This window comes from Ailuropoda melanoleuca, chromosome 5 (genome assembly GCF_002007445.2).
Source record: "Ailuropoda melanoleuca isolate Jingjing chromosome 5, ASM200744v2, whole genome shotgun sequence".
NCBI lineage: Eukaryota > Metazoa > Chordata > Mammalia > Carnivora > Ursidae > Ailuropoda > Ailuropoda melanoleuca.
The window spans coordinates 9,643,623-9,661,479 of record NC_048222.1 but is presented as its reverse complement, the minus strand read 5'-3'; the positions used below and the strand labels follow the sequence as shown (position 1 = coordinate 9,661,479).

Sequence of the window (17,857 nt, the reverse complement as noted above, 5' to 3'; positions counted from 1 at the left end):
CTCCCCCCTCCTCCCCCCCCGTTGCCCGATGTGTAGTAGGTAAGGCGAGTTAACATCGACTTAACAGCTTTCAGGAGGAGAAAAAAAAAAAAAGCAAAAAAAAAAAAAAAGCAAAGCTATGCTATCGTGAAGCAGAATTCTTCTTATTTTTTTTATACTCCGGTAGTGTCGTAGATGAGAGAGAGGGGAGTGGGCGCAGTTTTGGAAATCGATCCCAAAGAGAGCCTGAGTCAAGGAAAGTGGGAGTAAACAGTGGAACTTCACTTTTATAACGGGATTTTTATTTTTGCTCTTTTATAGTATCAGGGAAGCAAACTGCCTTTTACAAGTTAGGAGATGCTATTTGAATCTAGTCGAACCAGGGACTACAGAGTGAGCAATATGTAGCTTGAATTACCTTTAAAAGCAGATTTTTTAAAAAAAATACACACACACACACAATGGTGAAAGCACTGATTGTCATTTTTAGCAGCCACTATGGCCTCTAGAACTTTTTCAGGTAAGAAGATCACGTTCTTTACTCTCTCAAAAAACGGGCATCGAACAATCAACCTGGGAGCGTGGCAGTGGGTAAAACGGCGGACAGGCACCAAAGCGATTTTCTCGTCTATCCTGTGGATGAGCGGGACTGTGGGGCAAGTGATGTGGAAGTAATGGGTGCAGCAGCTGTACAAGACAATCAATAACACACACGGTTCTGGAAAGAACACATCACTTGTGCTTGTTTGATGAGCTTGTCACATTCTAATCCCTCTCCCCATCCTGTTTCAATTTTGGGAAACTTGTATCTGCTGCTGTCAGCAGTTCTGATTCTGAAATAGGATCAGGCTTTTACTACAACAGCCTTCTCTTTCTATTGATTGTGTTGACTCGTGGCTTACGATTAAAGGCAGGCAAAGTTTGCAGACTCTAAACCCTTAAGAACTGTCTTCAGGACGTTTCTTTCCCCCCACCCCCACACCCCCTTTTTAAAATAATTTTACACTTTCTAGTATCTATTTCAGAGTCATATTTAAAACTATTTATTCGTGAACGCGCTACACGAGACAACAAGGTGACTGAGACGACAGTTCTTCAAAGGTTAACGATAATGTGGTTTATACTGTGCCTTAATAGTAATGCTATTTAAGATATTTATTTTTAAGTTTTACTACGCTGCACTCTAAAGAAAGGAACTTTAGATGTGACACTGTAAAATTATGTATTCATCTCATGGCATAAATTATTTAGGAGGTCTAGATGTAGCATATTAAATATTAACCTATCCAACGAAAGATGTTGACTTGGATTTATTTAAATTCATATGTGCACTGTATAAGAGAATACTCTTACATTAACACATTTTAATTTATTTTAGTTTTTAGGGTTTTCTTTTTTTTAAACGAGAGGTATTGCTAGTTTCATGCTTCCTTCTCTAAGTTTTGCTTGTGTAGATCTCATTTATTGGTACTTCCTTAGTTCAACACTATTCTTGTGTAGTTTTACAATGCTGCTTTACTTTTTTCTTCCGAAACTGCAATATTTGCAATTTTTATTCTTAAACTAAATTGAATACTATTTTACACTGTATTGGATTTTTATACTTGAACAATTTCATACAAGGGAAGACAGGTTAGCATTTTTATGGACTTTCTCCATTATCACTGGATTTACTTTAAGTATTCCCATACTAGACAGTGTTATGTAATGTAGACATGACTCTCCTGTGCAAATTATTTATTCATTGTGTATATTGCTTTATAACATTTCAGATCTTCTAATCTATTCACTTGTATTAAATATAATTTTTAAAAACTTCTGTTGCATCGATTGTTTCTAATTTTGTCATCAAGGTAGGACAGCTTCTCCTTTTAACTCGCATTAATGGCCATGATTTACAGTGTAACATTTTCGGTGAGCAGAGAGCTTCCCAGATGCCCTGTTTTAATACCTGTTAAGTAAATTTCATTAACCCACCATCTTTCTTATATTCAGCAAATGATCTAGGTCCTCCCCAACAGTGAACTGTAAAGGACTATTCATGTCACTGAAAATTGCTTACCCGAAGGTCACTCAAAAGAGTGGGCTGCAGAGGGGGCCGGTCCATCCGAAGCTGGAGTTGGGTAAACTGAGGTTAGGTGTTAGAGTCTACCGCTTTCCAGCAATATGAATGGAGTAGGTTGCTTTTTGTAATCCACTTTTGGGGTGAGGTTTTCATTGATTTCTATAATATTGGGACAATAATACTGGTCTCACACAGTTATTTAGATATTAAAGTATATCAACGACTTGGCCCAAAGCCAAATATATAGTAAGCTCTCGATAAACAATCACTGGTAATAGTTGTTGTAATATCCTACAGTAAAAGCTAACCGAAAAGGAAGTCCACCTTTTGGAATGTGTTCATTTTTAAATTTTTGTGCACATCGATGCGGCAGTCTCTGATAATGCGTGTATTAGAACATCAGATTCATTTTGATGGCAAAATTCATTTGACTGGCACATTGATTGTCTTAAAGTGTGTAGGTTATGTTAATTATGGAATGGATTGTTGGTTGGTCCCTTGGTCTTAGTAGTTACCAAACCTGTGATATAATGTCTTTCACTGAACTCCATTCCTTTGCAAAAATTATGAGCAGCAGAAAGGCGTGATAACCTTCTATCTGCTTTCTACTTTAAGATAACCAGTATCCTATTTAGAGCCATTACAATCTCAAATGTTAATTGCCTCTAATTTTCCAAAGAAAAATAGAGACCAAGTTTATTCCCAGGCAGAAATACTATGCACTTCAAAGTATTATCTTGCATCAGCAAAATAATTTCTAAGCTACTTAATTCGGTCAGTGCATCAAGGATTATTTTACTCCGAAAGACATATTCTACATTTAATTTTTCAGATTTATGAAAGGTCACTTTTGTCCTCAATAAGGCATATATTGATTGCTGAATTCTAGAATGAAACATGATTTATCAGTGAAGAATAGGTCAGACAGTTCTGGGAAAACTTGTCAAAAACAGCCATACTCAGGGAAGCCGAAAGCCCACCCACCCTTGGCTATACCTTCCTTGGGAGTATTTCTGATCTATACTAATATCAATATTAGCAGTTGGAAAGAGGGCGAGATTTTTATAATAATACTCTATTTCTAGACATAAAAGTTAATATCTAATAAAGAAGGGAGGGTAGCCATGGCCTCACGCCCACAGTGGTCAGGCAGGCCGGTTGTATTTGTAAAGGTACAGAAACCAATGGGTTCGAGAAGCAAAGAGCCGGCCGAGTCCTGGTTCCTCTACCTACGGTCAGGGTGATCTCGAAGCACTTTATCCTGGTAAGATTTGAGTTGACAGTACCCAACACAGTGGCTCTGTCTACTTCTCATATTGTTGATTAAATGAATTAAATATATGAGAGCATTCTAAAAATTCTGAAGTGTTAGGCAAATGGAAATTACACTGAGGGAATATATACAATATTAATTTGGAAATTGATCCCCGCCGTCTCGTACTGAATGACCCTTCCAAGGGAGGACAAAATTGTATCTCATGATGTTATCTTTATTCGGTCCCCACCAAGTAGCAGCTAAAATTGCTGTGCAACAGGAACGGCACAAAAATAACCCTGAACGATGGCAAGATTGCCCGGATAGGGGAAGGAAGGGGAGAAGAGAAGATTCTGGAATACATTTCTCTCACAGGGGAGTTATATTTAGCTCCTTCCTCACTCCTGTCAAATATTGTTCTTCTTAATTCCCTCTGAGGATTGAAAGCGTTCATTAAGATGACAGCCCGAGGTTTGGAGGGGCAGAGGTGAAGAGGAACCAAAAAATAAATAAATGCATTTTCATGCTTACTTTTGTCCTCTCTTCTCCTTCAAGAGTTCCAGGCTGTTTCCATGGAAATTCTAACTTGTTTTGCTTAAGCACTTCGTACAGAAGAGGTTTCATTCGGGGGTATTTGTTCCGAGTTGAATTTCAGAAGTTCAATAATGGTTTTTAGCCAAGTCCTTTAAATTCCAGGCTTTGAAGCCCCAATTGTAAACCAAGATGAGAAAGAAGCCAGACAAGACGTGTATGAGCACTTTAGAAATTTTAGATAAGAGAAGTGGTATGCATTTATAGCTTTGATAACATAAATTAGTTATGTCTTATTGTACAGTATTTGGTCGTTCTTGACCCTTGACCAACTTCTTCAGAGAGAAAGTCTGTGAAGCCCCCCTTTTTTCCAGCCACTCATCTCCTGGAAGATGGACGCCATTGCTTTCAATCCAAGATGCTACCACTGAGCTATTAATACACTTTGAGTGAGTTGGAGGGTGAACTGTTTTTCCATTTTGCCACTCTTGGAGGTAATTCTGATTACATTACAATAGGGACTGAGTACCAGTCTTTTTTTTCCCCCCATTTAATAGCTCAGATAATGTGTTCTTAAAAGGGCAAATATCTGAATCTGACTTCCCAAATGAGTTTGAAACACAAAAATACAGTTTTACCAAGTAGAAAGTGTGTTTTGGCTCTCTCTTAAAACCATGTTCATCTGACAGTCCCAACCAGGTAAGAACTTGTTTGTTAAGTCCTCCGACCCCTGGCTCTATACCACCTTGTACCGCGGGTGCCTTTGGAGAGCCTTAGGGTATGCATTTCCATCCTGCACTCCGCTATGTACATTTTAACATTGGAGAAAAGTGGCATGTGAAGATGTACAAGGGGGAAAAAAATGAAGAAAAAAGGCACAGAGGTCAAAAGCATCTCCTAAAAGCACCCCTGAAAGGGGATGAGATGATGGAGTGCGAGTCACATGGGCTGGATTACATGAGGCAAGGGTTTTCCACTAAAGGGGCTGTGCAGGGGAGGGAGGGAGAGGTGGCTTGCTGGGTGTCAGGACACTTCATCTGGGGATGGGAACTGGGGGAATCATTTAAAAAACAATAATTAGGGGCACCTGGGTGGCTCAGTCCATAAGCATCGGACTCTTGGTTTTTGATTCATGTCATGATCTCAGGGTCCTGGGATCAAGCCCCAAGCTGGGCTCTGCACTGGGCGTGGAGCCTGCTTAAGGTTTTCTCTCTCCCTCTCCATCTGCCCCTCCCCCCCTTAAAAAAAGGACAATAATTGGATATATAGTTTTGGATATATGGTTTTCTGTTTTCTAGTTAAATCAAAGACATTTAGGATAATAGCTGAGTTTTTGAACTTGGAAAGGTTTAGACATTTAAAAAAGTGGAGTATATTCTTTGTAGCAGAAAACTTTTAGAAAGAGGCAAATGTGGTGCCTCTGGTACGGTTTGACGGAGCTTTGTCATGGACCCTGCACTCTAGAGACATGAACACTGGTATTCTTTATTTGTCATCACTTCCCATCTTAAGACAAGAAGTGAGTCAGAAGAGAAAGGAGGAACATCAGAGAAAGTGTGTTTACCTTGCTATCCAGTATCCTTTCCTCCAATGTATTAAAACCTCATTTGTGGGGTGTCTGGCTGGCTCAGTCAGTAGAGTGTACGACCCTTGATCTCAGGGTTGTGAGTTCGAGCCCCACGTTAGGTGTAGAGATTACTTAAAAATAAAATTAGAAAAACATAAAACGTCATCTGTGGCTGAAACTCAAGCTCACAACGTCGATATTTGCTTGTGCTGTGCTGCTTCCGTCCTGATGCAGGTCCGTACCTGTTGATGGTGGACCTTTCTAGAGATAATGGCAAGTTTGCAAGGGGTTGTGAGGGAACAGGCTTGTAGCACAAACCACATACCATGTACCAGGTACTTGTATTTAATCCTTGTAGCAATGCAAGGTAGTACCAGCCCCATTTTTCAGACAAAGAGAAGAGTGCAAAGGCAGGAGGCAGCCTGCCCAAAGTCACGATGCCCGCGTGGTGCACAACCAGGATTTCAAGGTGGGGGGGCCCGAAACTGCGTCCTGTATGCGCACCACCTCACCGTGCTGCTTCCTGACTCTTCCCTTCCTAGCAAACCCTTTGCGTTGACCCTGGAGCCGCTGTGATAGAGCCACGGCTTCCCTGTCCTCAATCTCCTGCTGCATGTGAGCAACCAACCACTGAGTTAGTGGAGGGAAAATCCCTGCACATAGGTATGAATTATTGGAAACAACAGGGATAGAAGATTCCAGAGGAGCTGGAAAAAACCTTCAGGATTGCCCTGAACCCATTTTAATTCATTCCCAATCACAGCTGAATCTGCTCTTTGACCTTTAACCTGACATCTAACTATACTTGATGTACCTACTTATCATCGGGACACCATATGAAAAACAACCTTCTGATGCCCGTTTTCCACCCTATGCCTACTTCATCAGTAATACTTTCAAAGCACTCCATATGCTCTGTCATTGACCATGTGTGGCAATACGGGTGGCATAAACCACTGCCCGATGGAAAGAGAATGTGTTGGGACAGTGTGACTGGCAAATGGGAAGCTAACGCAAGTGTTGGAAGTCCCACGGGGGCACAGAGGGAAATTGTCGGTACAAAGCCTTGACCGCGTAGAACCTTTGTTTGATCCTTTCCCTGTAGCCCTTGCTTTCTCTTATAAAGAGGCATTCCATCTTGTGGATCCATATTCGAGAAGGAATACTGGTAACAGTCCACATCAGATGGAACACTCTTCTCTTTATTCCCATCATTCACTTCTTTGCTGTAAACATCTACATTCTGGCTGGGCATCCATTTAAGCAGACACTGTATACATTATCTTATTCCTCACAACCTCACAGTAGGCTTGGCATTACCATTTTCATTTGACAAAGAGGCTAATATAATTTGCCCGAAGTCACAACTGAAGGTGATAGCGCTGCGAGAGGAGTCCCGCGTCTGAATGATGCCCAAACCTCACCACCATTGGACTATTTTTGCAATGTCTTTCTGTGTCTGGAGGAGTTGTCTCAGAAATTCTCAGGGAAGCTTCATAAACATGCCTTGGGTTCCGTAGACTGTGGGGCTAAAACCAAATCTCAGGACCCCAAGACCAGTTATATGCACGATTAAAACCCTTCATACGAGTTGTAGAACATAAATGTCTCCATGCTTCTATTTTAAATTTAATTTCTGTGGTCAACATTTGTTTAGTCATAGTGCTAAGGATTGTACTGAGTATTTATTATCTTGACCTCCATCCACTCGGGCTTTTATGGGAAAGATATTGTACTGTGATTTATCATTATGAACTACTATAAAATTGAATAAGAGTCTATGTCAAGGAATGTCAATTAATTACAAACTTTGAACACTGCCAATTTTAACAACAACCACATTGGATTTAAATGCAGAATGTCGTTATTAAACAGGTATAGTTCAAGTCCTGTGCCATTAAGAGCCTAACTGTCTCAATGAAAACTGAGAAGAGATGAAGGAGAAAAAGAGAACTTGAAGAAAAAATAGTGCCAGAAACAGGAGCCAGGGCATCTTGGGAATGGCTGAGCGAGAGGAACGCATGGCATCCTCACTTGGAGAGAGTTTGAGAGGGGAAGCTGGCTGGTCAAAGAAGTCACTGTGTTTGTCCCTGAAAGCGCACATGGGGACCCGTCTTTATGTCCAGGGTGTACGGAGAATCTTGACAATTCACTCTCTCATAACAGCTGCATTTCTTATCATCTTGGCATATTTCTTCAGCTTGCACAAAGCCTCTTATCTCGCAAACCGTCTCTCTCTGGACTGCTGTCTCTTTCAGCTGCTTCGAGGCCACGATCCCTTAAATCTCCCAGCTGTCTTTCTTACCTCTCAGCCCTTGCTTCCTTTATCTGCCTGTTTTTTTTTTTAATCTTTCCCAGCTGCCACTTTGGGCACAGGGGTTGTCTTCCAGTTCTCTCAGAATGAGACATTTCAGCATGCTGATGTGGGGAAGGGACCGAACGGTCCTAACAATGCATTTTCAAAATGAGCCCAGCCATCTATCAGGAAAAAAAAAAAAATTTTCGTCACCACTTTCTCGTACAACCTGTGCTCCATGAACCAACTTGTGCATTTCTGAAAGGATGCGAGACGCCACGGGGAATTGCACAAAGAAAAGCGAGAGAGAACCACAGGGCTCTTAATTGTCCTAAACGGGAGATTTCTCCCCTAAGAAACACAGACTTTCTGTGGTTGCAGCCTCACCAAGTTTATGTAACACCCTCTCAGTTGGATAAAATGTTAACTGGCATCCCCACTGTGTACAGAAATGTAAATGCTACAAGCTGGAGAGAAATTTCATTTCATATTGGAAACTATTTGGCTTCACTTGCCAACTACCAACACCTCTAGTTGATTCCAAGCTTGTATAATCAATGTCATTGTCTCTCCTCCGGGTAACCCTTGTAAGAGAGTTTTAGTGGTTCTGTGGGGCTGCCAAATTTTCTTAACATGAGGGATTCTGAGCGATTAGGAAAGATAATATAATCTTAGTTTGGGGGGATTTTTTTTTTAAAAGATGTATTTATTTATTTTGAAAGAGAGAGAGCACGAGCCAGGGGTGGGAAGTGGAGGGACAGAGAGAGAGAAACTCAAGCAAACTCCATGCTGAGCATGGAGCCCAGCGAGGGGCTCAATCCCATGACCCTGAGATCATGACCTGAGGTGACATCAAGAGCAGGACACTTAACCAACTGTGTCACTCAGGTGCCCCTTGGGAGGATTTTTTTTTTTTAAACTATATGATAACGGCTTGAGGACCTCTGCAAAGCAGAGAGGGACAACTTCCGGGTGCCACGCTGCTAGGCACAGCTTGGAGATTCTCGCTTGGCACTTGACACTCCTTTATTCCTATTCAAAAAAATGCTCAAAAAATACAGATGTCTTGGGTAATCCCCTAATTCCCTTTGAGGTTAAACAGTATCACTCTCTTCTCCATTAACCCAGGAAATGTGGACAAATTTTTCAAGAATATCATTGTGTTGCTAGTACACTGTGAAGATTATGGTTCCAAAGAATATCAGCCAGTGTGGAAGGAAAATGTCCTGATCATACAGAAATACATGCCCACCATGCCCTGAAGTGAATGGGAATGTTACATACTTAATTAAGTCCAGGTCCTTGGGTGAGAGGAAGATCAACAGGCAAGGTCTGTCCAAGCTGGCTTTACTCATTTGGACTGTTTCTCATTCAGAATCAGTTGCTGTGTCTGAATGGATCTGTAGAAGTCTGCATCGATGATCGTCTGCCAGAAAGAACAGTTGAACTGACACCCATGTGCACACACACATCTCCGGGTTACAAAGCGCAAGCTCTTTCTAGCCAGTGCTAATTGGATAACAGTTTGGGTCTTGATAGAAATAGTTTGTGTTGGAAGGATAGAAGCTCTATCACTCCCGGGGCGCCTGGGTGGTACAGCGGTTAAGCGTCTGCCTTCGGCTCAGGGCGTGATCCCGGCGTTATGGGATCGAGCCCCACATCAGGCTCCTCTGCTGTGAGCCTGCTTCTTCCTCTCCCACTCCCCCTGCTTGTGTTCCCTCTCTCGCTGGCTGTCTCTATCTCTGTCGAATAAATAAATAAAATCTTAAAAAAAAAAAAAAGAAGCTCTATCACTTTGAAAGATGAATCGGGATCCTGCATTTCCAAAAATGTATAACTTAACTGAATCAGCTCAGTGCTTCTTAGCCTTTGGGCAGACAAATCATGAAGCTAGTGGCTGCTACAAATGACAATTTAAAAATGAAAAGTTGTGGGGCGCCTGGGTGGCACAGTGGTTAAGCGTCTGCCTTCGGCTCAGGGCGCGATCCCGGCGTTATGGGATCGAGCCCCACATCAGGCTCCTCCACTATGAGCCTGCGTCTTCCTCTTCCACTCCCCCTGCTTGTGTTCCCTCTCTCACTGGCTGTCTCTGTCAAATAAATAAATAAAATCTTTTAAAAAAAAATTAAAAAAAAATAAAAAAAATAAAAATGAAAAATTGTAATTATTTTTCGTTTCTGGAGTCATTCTTACTTTTTTTTCTTTTTTGTCATCATTGAACTCCATTTTCATGTTCTAGTCCAGTGATGTCAACACTAAAATCTACTCTTTATTGGGCATTCTTATGTATAAGGCATGTTAAATATCCATGTTTCTGCAGTTTTGTTTCTAGGTAATAGCCAGTATGTAGCAGCTAACATCCCCTTGACATTATTTTTACCGAATCTTTGAATAAATTGCTTTTTAAAATCTCTCCTAGAATAAACTAGGAGTAACTAAAATGGTGGGAACTGGTTTCTTAAAATTAAACTTTTCACTGTTTTCTAGATCAATTATCTTCCTCATAAATATTCTAGAGAAATTATTTGCAGTGGTACTCATAGCATTTTAATCATCTTCATGATTTCATTTATGTCAAGTTACATATACCTCAGACTTGTTTATAGATTTTTCAGACCCAGAGGAGATGCCAGTTAACACAGACGCGAATCCAAGCATGAAAGCTATAAAAAGACTGTAGGAACATGCAAGTGCAGTGAAGATTGAGGCAAAGTATTCTCTAAGGGTGGCAAAACAGAAATAATGTGCACCACAGTGTGAAGAATTATGAATTTGAACGAAGGAAGCATTGAACTATTTAAAGGCTTCAGGACCAATGGCAGTATAATAGGAACGCGCCCCCCCCCCCCCCCCCCCCCCCCCGCCAAAAACTTGGAGGCATAAAATAAAAAAGAGCAATCTGTTTATACTCACCCCCTATGGGTCAGATATTCAGAAAAGGCACAGCGGTGACAGCCCTTCTCTGCCCTACAATCAGCAGCCATGATTAGAATGGCCAAGCCAGGCTGGAGCCTGGTGGGTTACTTGCAAGATGGCGCCTCCAGCATGGAAGTCTTGGGGCTGTCTAGCTTCTTACACAACAGCCCCACACTGCCGTGAACAACATGGAGGCCGTATGACCTCTCCTGGCCTAGCCTGAGAAGTTAAGTAGAATCACTTCTACCACTTCCTGTGGATTCCCAGTGAGTCAGGAAGGCCCATCCAGCCTCAGTGGCAGGGGACTTAGACCCTACCTCTAGGGGGAGGAATCAGAAGTATTTGGTGCAATCTTTAAAACTGCCACATTTTTATTTTCAGTATGAATTCATTTATCTTTAATGCCTTTTTCATCCCAATATCTAATGTGTAAAATTAATAATCACCATAATAAGTTCTCTTCCTTTTCCTGTAGCTGTATTTGTTCATTTTTTGAAACGTAGCCACTGGTGTGTCATAGGTGGCATCTTATATCCCCAGGATATTTTTCTTAAGAAAAGGTCTAAGAGGTTACTTCTGTTATCACTAGTTTTGATAATAAAATAAAAACGTAGATGTCAATAGGACATGTTAAATAGTTATCACATGTAATTTATCAGCCAACTTTTGAGGAGGCCGACACTTTTCCTGAACTTGGTAGCCAGTTTGGCAGGTGTTAGGATATGAGTCCAAATTCCTAGAGGCAGGATATAGGGCAGAGAAAATAGAGCAAGACCTAAAGAGCACAACAATAGAGGGCAGGAATCCATGTCCAGAGGAAGCCAGCAGGCTGTCCAGTTAGAAGGACTCGGGCCTGGGAGGCCAGAAGCTGCAAGTTCAGTCCATGGCTTCCGAGCCACCATGATGGGCTTGGGCAAGCCCCTTGACTTCGCTGTCTTGTTTCCTCATCCGTAGAGAATTTGGCTGGGTCATCTCAGGATCCCTTCCTTCCAGTTACAACAACTCTATGTAGTTCAAGTCCCTACTGTGCTCTTCACAGAGCAGCTCTTAAAATATCTATGAAAAGAAGATAGGAAAATAATTGACTGAGCAATTCCTTTGGTAACAAACTTTATCTTACATGCACTTTGCATGTTTCAGTGCATTTTTACATGTAAAAATTTACATTAAAATGCCTGAACTAAGAGAAGAAAGATCTAAGAGCTTGAAAGGAAGGTGTTTTGGTGCAAATGGGTCACAATTAAGATTCCGGGTCCAGAGAGAGCTTCCTGGTCAACTTAAGAGACGTTCAGTGACAATGTGTGTTTAGGGCAATTACAGTTGCCATTGTCCCTCCCCTCCCCTTTCTCTTATTCATTTAGCCAGAGGAAAGGTGCTTTTCCTTTGACATGTAGCTTGAACAACAGCCACCCTCACATTGCCTTGGACGAGCATGCACGTGGGCTGCTGGGAGGGGACATGTGTGCCGGCCAAACTGAGGCTAAAGGGCTGTGTCAGGTTGGTCTACGGTGACAGGGGCCTTGCCTAACCATGAGCCCTATCAATAATCCATGGCCCTGTGGAGAAAGAACCCTATTAATAAGAAATGTTGGCTGTTGGTAGAAGACAGAGCCAATGATGCCCTTGTTCCAGGGAAACAAAATGTGCTCAGACTGACACAGCACTCTCTGAACTTTCCAGTTACATCACCAGATAGCTTAGATCAGAAGCAATTTTAGAAGATGCATTCAACATACGACCTCCTTTCGGCCAGCCTAATTTGTTAGGGTCAAAGCCTGGTCAGAAACACACTTGACCAATTTGTCAATTATACCTCCTTAAGAAGGGAGGGAGGGGGGAAGGAAGATACCTGACCAGAGTTTTGCTTGTTTGTCATTAAGACTGGTCAAGGGCCCTGAGTTATTTTGGAGCCTTAGGCTTAATGTCAGGTCACTAAGTATGAAAACGTTATCTGGGTGGTTTTATATCCAAAATGGAAGACTGAGAATCAACAGAATTCCCAAATCTATTTTTTATTCCATTTAAAGCTCATAATCTTCTAGGTCTGTCTAGTTCTTTTTTATGGTGACATTTAATTATTAATCCTTCCTTACTTGTAGGTTCTAATTTAAGCGTGCATTAATAGATTGCTCACCAGGGGGTTTGCCAAAATCACAGCAGGACAAGGTCATTAGCCTACGACAGCTAGGAGCATGGACTCGGAGGCAGACTGATGTGCCCCTGAGTGACCTTAAGCAAGTTAGCATACCTGCACCAAGTCTCTACCTTCTCCTCTGTAAGTGGAGATGATGCCCCATGAAGTACGATAATGTAAAGCCCAAAGCAAGGCAAGGAGTAAGCCCTCAATAAAGGTTAGATGTTTCAGTTGTTTTTCTTAATTATTCATCTGACAAATATTTATTGAGTGTTTAATATGTGCTAGGCATTGTTTTAGGCCTTGGGGACATAGGAGGACACAGCTTCGGTGCTCATGAAGCTTACATTCTGGGAGCAAGGGAGACCACAGAGAAAGAGTCAAGTGAATATAGTTTTCCAGGAGGTAAAAAAGTAGTAACAAAGTATAAAGGAAAAGGGGGGATTAAGAGTAATAGAGGTGGGAAAGGGGGTAGTAGCATATTATCAGTTTCTCTGAGAAGAGGACATTTAACAGAGAACAAGAGGATGTAAGGGAGCAAGCCACATGGACATTTGAGGGAAGATCATTCTGCGCACAGAAAAGTGCATCTGCAAAGGCCCTGAGGCAAGCGTGTGCTTGGTGTGTTCAAGGAAGAGCAGCTAGAGTGGAGACGGTAAGGGGACAGTGGTAGGAGATGAGGTCAGGGAGGTGGCAGGAAGCAGAACATTATCGACCTTCCTTCTTTCCTTTTGTAAAAATTGACATATAATTGACAAATTGGTCAAGTGTGTTTCTGACCAGACTTTGACCCTAACAAATTAGGCTGCCTGACAGGAGAGTCAGATGTTGAATGGATCTTCTCTAAAGCAGTTGTAGGACGTTATAGACCGTGATGACTTTGGATGTTACTGCAATGAGCTAGGGAGCCACTGGCAGGTTCTGAGTCCAGGAGAGTCAAGATAAGACACTGTTTCAGAAGGGTTACTCTCTCCCTTCTGCAGAAAGGATACAGGATATACATAGGGAGGCAACCAGGGAAATAGGGAAACCAGTTAATACAAGAGGTGATGGTAATTCACACTAGAATGGCCATAATAAATGGGTGAGAAGAAGTTATATTCTATATATTTTTTAATTGAAGTGCCAACAGAACTTACAGATGAAGTGTGGGTATGGGAAACAGAAGGCAGTCAAAGAAAATTCCAAGGTTTTGGCCTGAGTAGCAGATAGAATTGGGTTGTTAGCTATCAAGATGTTGGTCACAGGCAGTGACGAATTTGGCAGTACAAGGTGAGGGTGAACGAGAAGCCAAGAATTTTGGTTTGGATATACGAAGTTGGAATTGTCTCCTATATATCCAGAAGAAGATGTCAAGTAGGTGCTTTGATCCACCAGTGTAGAGATTAGCAGAGATGTCAGGGTCTGAGAGAAAACTGTGAGAGGTGTTGTAACCATTAGAGCTATTCACCGGTATTTCTAGACCCACCGTGGCCCCGTACTTTCTGTCCCCTTAAAGTTTGGCAGAGCCATGTGCCTTGATATGGCCAATGACTTGAGAGCGGAAATGATCACATCACTTCAGGCAGAAGCTTTAAGCTTCACGAGTGTTAGTCACCGTGGCCCTTTCCCTGACTAGGGGACTGTGCACACGTGTGACAGCCTGGGTCCCTGAGTGACAGACGCCTCTGCTGACTCAAGATGGAAATTGACAATGAAAGAGAAATCTTTGTTGTTCTAACCCACTGAGACTTGAGGGTAGTTTGCAGAAAAATATAACTTATTCTGAGAATTGTGCATGAAGCTAAAAATGTTTTTAAACCATGGAACGGGATAAGACTACCCACGGCATGAGTGTTAATGGTAATGCAAGGAGGGCTGAGGGCTGAGCCCTGTAGGGTCCTGACACTGAGAGGTGAGGAAGGAAAGGAAGTTCCAGGGAAGGAGACTGAGAAGGAGCAGCTGCTAAGGGGAATTAAGAGATCCCAGGAAGAAAATGCCTCAAGAGGGAGGAAGTAATGGACCATGTCAAGTGCTATTGATCAGCTAAGAACGGTGAGATTTGGGAAATGAACAATGGGTTTGACAACATGGCAGCTACTGGGGCCCCGACAGGAGAGATTCTGTGAAGGGGTGGGAGCAAATGGCAGCTTGTTCTGGGTTCAGGAATGGATGTGATGGAAGGAATGGAGATGGATAGACAAGACAGGCAAGGGAAATATTTCTGTGAAGAGAAGCAAAGAATGGAGGGGTTGAAGGAGGGTGTTTCAAGATAGAAGATTATAGCAAGAAAGAATAAACTGGTAGATAGGAAAATATTAACAATGCAGGACAGTGGACAACGGCGGGAGCAATATCATCGGTGGGCAGAGGTAGGGATCAGGCATTCCAGTAGAAACACTGGAATATGGGCAGTTATCCAAGGTAAGAAGAGAGAAGCAGAACTGTAAGGACACAGATGCAGATAGGCTGGTAGGCTTGGTGGTAAGGTAAAAGTTCTTTTTTGATTGGTTCCATTTTTTTCAGTGAAGTAAGAAGTGAAGTCATTAGTTAAGAGTGAGGTTAATGAAGATGAGGGTGGTCTACAAAGTTCTCTGTGTTCTGGATGCTCCCTGCCACCTCTGACCTCATCTCCTACCACTCTGCCCTGCACTTTCTTCCTTGCTCTTCCCTGAACGCAGCAAGCACACTCCTGCCTCAGGACTTTTGCACGTGTAGTTCCCTGTGCCTAGAATGATCTTCCTTTGCATGTCTACATGGGTAATTTCCTTATATCCCCTTGTTCTTTGCTTAAATGTCATCTTATTAGAGAAACTTCCCATACTAGCCAATCAAAAACACCACTTCCTCCTACCCACTTCTATCATTCTCTGTCCCTTTTCCTACTTTATTCTTTGTCATTACCTCTATTACCTATCTGAAAAAATATATTTGCCTATTTATTCATTTTTGACCTTCCGTGTCCCCAGAATTTAAGCTCCATGAGTACTGAAACTTTATGTAGGAGGAGAAGGTCTATAATAAAAGGCTAGAAGAGTGGGATTGTTGAGAAAAACAGAATAGGACCACCAGGCATCTGTCAAGGCCTGTGTCATGAATGTAAAGCACTCTATCTTTCCTTAAGTATGCCAATATTTACAATGATCTTTTCTACCTGGAAAAAGAAATCGGTTTCATAAGCGAAGAAGGAAAGGTAAGAAGAAAAAAGTCAAGAGACCCCTAACGACATGCTTTGGGTTTTCATGCAAATGGAGTTGCAGAAGGTGTTCTAAGAGCCCCCAAGCCTAGTATCTTAGCTAATTTCTTTGCTCCCAGATACATTTGCACTTACACATCATCCATTTCCTATTAGATGGGAGTGTTTTTTTTTAGTAGATTCAGAGGCGCAGTCTGAACCAAGGAACAGACTTTGCCAGTCTTACTTTAGAAGGCTGAACAGCAGAAGGACACTGCCTCTACTTACAGCTCTTTGGGTCTCTCTGTATGAAGTGCAGTGTTGGATTTGCCCCTTTCAGGATGGAGCCACGTTGAAGACAGGGACAGGTCTTGTTTATAGTATGGCTAATGGCAACTAACTAAAAAAGGGGGACGAGGACTGAAATTGTTCCCTCATCACTTGCTGAAGTAGAAATCCATTGTCCCCTGGACCAAGGTGAGCTCCCAGTGTAATGTGCTCTCCTTCCTGGTGTCTATCTTGACACTCCTTGCCCACGAAGGCTACAGTTTGGGTGCTCCTGGTCCCTCATACATTAGTAAGATTATTGCCTGGCATTTCTTGGTTTGGAAGACTCAGCCCAGTATCATTGATCAGCCCTCACAAGTGTGCAGTGAGGATAGATCCTCAAATATCTGTGACTTATCATCACAAAGTTTGAATCCCACTCAAACTACAAGGCCCTCGTGGTCTGCTGACACCAGGATAACCTGGCCGAAACCCTCTGGAATGTTCAGTGATGGAGGGAGGAAATGTAGCAAAGCCCAAACTGTTCTGAAACTTTGGCATGAATGTGATACACATCGCTTCTCATACTCCAGGGACAGAAGCAAGTCTCATGGCCATGCGTGCCTTCAATGAGTTGGGAAAGTGGAATTTTCCCCCAGGAAGGGCAAGCAGATATTATTGGTAAAATTGTAATGGAGTCTAGGTAAGGCTCATCACTGCTTTCTCTGTTTGACCTCTAGAACTTCTGTATTATTACAGAGGGTATTATAACTGCTCGTGTGGCTACCTCCCCAACTACAGGAACTCTGTGAAAATTGGGACTGCTTTTTATTGTCTTGTTATTTCCACGGTACCTGGGACATAGTAGACACACTGTTGATTAAATGATCTTGGGTGAATTGAGCAGAATTGGATGGATTGGATCAGAATGTTGAGGAACAGAGTATTTGAATCCGCGTGTTGATGTGTGGTGTAAATAAATAAGCCTGGTTAGAACGTAGCGTAAGGCAAAATTAGCCTAGATAGGAATTCGAATACAAAGATCCATTTGCTCAGTGATGATGCTTTGTTGATGAGAAAATTAAAGCCAAAGGGTGAGAGAGGGCTGTGGTCCCACATCACACACAGAGCCAGTGAGGACCTCAGGGCTCCACTTCCCCAGTTTGGCTCTGTTCCTATCATTACTGGAAGCACCTTTTGAAAACACACAGCCACCACCGCAACCACCACCTAGGTATTTACTTATAAATTACATATTCAAAGTTAAATTTAAAATAATAGAAAAGGATAAGCAAAATCCATTCTCCTTGTATCTTGCCTCTACCCCACTTCTGGACACGTAACCACTGTTGACACCTGCTTATGTATCTTCCAGAAATTTGCCACCTGTGCACAAAAACAACGTGATTATTTTTTACCCAAATCATACAATGTGTGTGTCATTTGCTTTTTTAATTTAATGCTATATCCTGAACACCTTTGTATCTGTGTGAAGCTGTGCCCTTGTCCAATGGCTACATGATATTCTATTATGGATACCATAATTCATACAAGCAGCTAGCTGTTATATACATTTAAACATTCCATATCTTTTAATACAAACGATGAAAGATCACTATTTGCTCAGGACTCCCTAACATACCTCTCAAGCCCTGACCTCTCCCCCAGATTGTCCTACTACCTGTCTACTTGG

General features: G+C 42.1%; 1 protein-coding gene across 1 annotated transcript in view; it reads left to right on the top strand.

Annotated features, from left to right (window-relative positions):
* RBM24 (RNA binding motif protein 24) overlaps positions 1-17,857 on the top strand; it is a 78,512-nt gene that overhangs the window by 10,392 nt on the left and 50,263 nt on the right. The window lies entirely within an intron of this gene.